This window comes from Babylonia areolata, chromosome 35, assembly GCF_041734735.1.
Source record: "Babylonia areolata isolate BAREFJ2019XMU chromosome 35, ASM4173473v1, whole genome shotgun sequence".
Classification (NCBI taxonomy): domain Eukaryota; kingdom Metazoa; phylum Mollusca; class Gastropoda; order Neogastropoda; family Buccinidae; genus Babylonia; species Babylonia areolata.
The window spans coordinates 6,792,441-6,797,440 of record NC_134910.1 but is presented as its reverse complement, the minus strand read 5'-3'; the positions used below and the strand labels follow the sequence as shown (position 1 = coordinate 6,797,440).

The 5,000-nt window shown below is 42.8% G+C and overlaps 1 protein-coding gene across 2 annotated transcripts in view; it reads right to left on the bottom strand.

Annotated features, from left to right (window-relative positions):
- LOC143278103 (lysM and putative peptidoglycan-binding domain-containing protein 1-like) overlaps window positions 1-5,000 on the bottom strand; it is a 42,041-nt gene that overhangs the window by 4,252 nt on the left and 32,789 nt on the right. The gene's annotated exons all lie outside the window — the stretch shown is intronic.

Sequence of the window (5,000 nt, the reverse complement as noted above, 5' to 3'; positions counted from 1 at the left end):
AACGTTATCATTCACCTAAAATGTCAAATGCTAAGTTCTACATTATCATTCACCTAAAATGTCAAATGCTAATTTATACATTTTCATTCACCTAAAATGTCAAACGATAAGCTCCACATTACCATTCACCTAAAATGTCAGGTTCCCATACTATCTGATACAAAAAAGTAAACTGATAAGTTCCATAATCATTATCATTCACCTACAATGATAACTTCCCACGCACCATCAATATAAAAAGTCTAATGATAACTACCTATGCACCATTAATCTAAAAGTCAAACGATAAGTTCCTATGCATCATTAATCTAGAAATCAAAATGAGAAGTTCCTGTGCACCATTAATCTAAAATGTCTAATGATAACTTCCATACTGTCATTCACCTTTTAGGATAAGTTCCCGTGAGCCATTCACCCCGAAAGTAAAAACCCTGAGTTCCACACAATCCTTCCCGAAAAACAATAAGTCGCACACACACACACACACACACACAAAACCAACAAAAAAAAACACACGAATATATAATATATATATATATATATATATATATATATATATATATACATGTCATTTGCTGGGTGACCACGAGTTCCCAGTGCAACAAGTCCCATTTCACACACACACACACACACACACCTACACACACACACACACAAATATATATATATATATATATATATATATAAGTCATTTGCTGGGTGACCACGAGTAACCAGTGCAACATATGTCCCATTTTCCCAAAGCTGTGCCACTGCACCTGGCATCTCCTGCAGCAAAGGGAGGCAAACATGCTGTGAGGGAGTGAGGGGAGGAGGAGAGTAGAGTAGGAAAGAAACAGACGGACTGACACTTGACGCTTCAGCAGCAAAGCCCATCACCACCACAGGCCGACCCAATACATCCCCAGCCAACCGAATACATTTGGGGGCCACATTCCAGGCCAGCATAACACATTCCAGGCGCACACACACTGGGAACAGGGAAAGGGGGCCAGTACGCTGCTGTTGAAACAAAACAAAACAAGAGAGGCAAGGCCTTCAAGACTCACTTGTGATAAATTAAGTCCCCTAGCATTAATTACAGAGTAATTTCCCTTTTTTTTACTATCTGCACCAAAACGTTTGCAAAATAAATACAACTTCCATGCTTAGCAAAAGAAGTTCCTGTTTGAACAAAAAAGGATAATAATGACTCCTCTTGCTGTTGTGTCAGAATAAGAGGTCAAAGTGCCAAGTTTAGAGAATAAAAAATATATAAATATAACAGTAAATGCAGTTTGCATATAATTATGCTTCTTTTTTTAATTTTTTTGTGCCCATCCCAGAGGTGCAATGTTGTTTTAAACAAGATGACTGGAAAGAACTGAATTTTTCCTATTTTTATGCCAAATTTGGTGTCAACTGACAAAGTATTTGCAGAGAAAATGTCAACGTTAAAGTCTACCACGGACACACAGACACACACACACAGACAACCGAACACCGGGTTAAAACATAGACTCACTTTGTTTACACAAGTGAGTCAACAAAACAAAATCTGACCTGCTACCCACCTCCTACAGATACATCATACATATATATATATATATATATATACATATACATTCCTTTCCTACGCACAGTGGAACCTGCTGGGAAAACAGCCTTCGTCATCATCCGTCTGCAGTCTCTTACAAGTTTCTAACTGAGATTACAGACAAACATTTTCCTAGTGGGGTTCTTTTTTATTTTTTTCATTGATTTGTGTGAAGAAAAAAAACATGACGAGACTATAATGATAATAAAGTCTGAAGTTTGATTCAGAAAGTCAGTGGACCTCATAAGAGGCCAGTAAACATGGTTTCCCCCACACATCTTAGGGATTCCTCTGCTACAGCAACAACACATGTTTTGTCAATACTCAACAGCTCTTCGTCTTTGGTAGTCCATTCTGAATCCAGACGGAAAGCGGCTGAATGGTTTAGGTGGTTATCTACCAATAGTGTCTGTTAGAGCCTGGGTTCTTCTTCTTCTTCTTCTTCTTCTTCTTCTGCGTTCGTGGGCTTCAACTCCCACGTTCACTCGTATGCACATGAGTGGGCTTTTACGTGTATGACCATTTTTACCCCGCCATGTAGGCAGTCATACTCCACTTTCGGGGGTGTGCATGCTGGGTATATTCTTGTTTCCATAACCCACCGAACGCCGACATGGATTATAGGATCTTTTACGTGCGCATTTGATCTTCCGCTTGCGTATACACACGAAGGGGGCTCAGGCACTAGCACGTCTGCACATATGTTGACCTGGGAGATCCGTAAAAATCTCCACCCTTCAACCCACCAGGCGCCGTCACCGTGATTCGAACCCCGGGACCCTCAGATCGAAAGTCCAACGCTTTAACCAGCCGGCTACGGCGCCCGTCAGAGCCTGGCTTCCATTTCCAGTCTCCCCCTTTCTCCCAAGCGTGACTGGAAAACCAAACGGTGTGTCTAGTCATTTGGACCAGACGATAAACCAGCGTCCTGTGTGCACCACGCACTTGCTGCCCTGAGAAAGAACCCGTGGTGACACAAGTGTTACCTCTATCCTCTAGGCAAAGTTCCGAAGATGAAACCCACTCTTGACAGGTATGCAAAATACTCATGCATGCACTCAAAGACCTGAGGAAGATAGGTCATGCTGCTGGTCAGGCATCGTCCCAGCAGATGTGGTGCAGCACATATGGATTTGTCCAAACACGGAAATGCCTCCTTCAGAAACTAAAACTGGGATCTGAATCTGTGCATTCCCTTTTATCCACAATTCCTCTTTTCCCCACAGGTATAAAAAAAATAATTCTCTTCGTCATGCCACTATCTGTGCATTGTGATTTTAGGTTAGGGAGCAAAATGATTGATACAGTCTTCTTCTTCTTCTGCGTTCACTCGTATGCACACGAGTGGGCTTTTACGTGTATGACCGTTTTTACCCCGCCATGTAGGCAGTCATACTCCGCTTTCGGGGGTGTGCATGCTGGGTATATTCTTGTTTCCATAACCCACCGAACGCCGACATGGATTATAGGATCTTTTACGTGTGCATTTGATCTTCCGCTTGCGTATACACACGAAGGGGGCTCAGGCACTAGCACGTCTGCACATATGTTGACCTGGGAGATCCGTAAAAATCTCCACCCTTCAACCCACCAGGCGCCGTCACCGTGATTCGAACCCCGGGACCCTCAGATCGAAAGTCCAACGCTTTAACCAGCCGGCTACGGTGCCCGTCAGAGCCTGGCTTCCATTTCCAGTCTCCCCCTTTCTCCCAAGCGTGACTGGAAAACCAAACGGTGTGTCTAGTCATTTGGACCAGACGATAAACCAGCGTCCTGTGTGCACCACGCACTTGCTGCCCTGAGAAAGAACCCGTGGTGACACAAGTGTTACCTCTATCCTCTAGGCAAAGTTCCGAAGATGAAACCCACTCTTGACAGGTATGCAAAATACTCATGCATGCACTCAAAGACCTGAGGAAGATGGGTCATGCTGCTGGTCAGGCATCGTCCCAGCAGATGTGGTGCAGCACATATGGATTTGTCCAAACATGGAAATGCCTCCTTCGGAAACTAAAACTGGGATCTGAATCTATGCATTCCCTTCTATCCACAATTCCTCTTTTCCCCACAGGCATAAAAAATAATTCTCTTCGTCATACCACTATCTGTGCATTGTGATTTTAGTTTAGGAAGCAAAATGACTGATACAGTCAAATTAAAATAAAATAAAGAACCCAACTGAAACCAAGAAAATCTACTAAATTCTTTTTTGGAGTTTCCTGCTTGAGGTCACTCCAGGCAAAACTCTACATGAACGGTTTCACATTACAATCAACTAAAATGCAGCAATGACAGCAATGGCCCCCACATATATATATATATATATATATATATATATATATATATATATCATTCCTACAGCAGATTCCACTGTTCCATGTTAAAGGGGAGGTCTCTATGCATTCCATCCTCAGTCCATGGATCAGAATAAATTCCCCTCATTTCATCACCTGAAGGATGTCACTGGTGAAAGTGAATGAGAGTAGTGAGAAAGAGAAGGGAGGTGGGGGGAGCGGGGGTGTGTGGGGGGGGGGGGGTGGCGGTGAAAGACAGCTCCACCTACACACAGGCAGACACAGACACAGACAAGACAAGACAAGACAAGACAGCGGCAGCGAGAAAAAGACAGGGGAACAGCAGTGACTGAAAGAGAGGGAGGGGCATTTATTTACCTACACTCACACTCACACATACACATGCACACACGCACACACACAGAAAGATACACCAAAGAGACAAAACAAGTATGAAAAATCCACAAGCAACAATACAAAAACCACATCAACGCAGCAAGAAACACTGCACTGCAATCGTTTTCTTTCTTTTTCATTTTTCTTTTTTTCTCATAACAAAATGAAATGTTTAAAAACTGCAAGACCAAAATATGGATTTCTAAAATACCTGTTTTGCTTGCTTATTTGTGTTTTTAACCCTTTGAGCCCTGAGTTCCTGAGCAATTTTAACCCTTCTGCCTGAGCTCCTGAGCCAAAATTTGCAAATAATTGGTATTTAATGTGTCACGGCAGATATAAAAAGAGTGCCCTGACCACCGCTTCACCGGTGGTAGAGAAAAATGACATAATGCCTCAGCCACTGGTTGAGCGGTGCGTAAACACTTGTGTCGTGTTTTGCTATTGGTTGACTTATATTGAAATTGATCTTTTTTATCCAAAGCACATGCACAAAACACAGTGAAAAGGCGCGGCCATGTTGGTACTATGTTCGCTGACGTCAGAATATTACGGTTTTTCCGACTGGCTCTTCAATATAAGTCAACCAATAGCAAAACACGACACAAGTGTTTACGCACCGCTCAACCGGTGGCCAGGCATTATGTCATTTTTCTCTACCACCGGTAAAGCGGTGGTCAGGGCTCAAAGGGTTAAATCGACCATGGTTCATCCCAAAACAAAACAATTGCGTG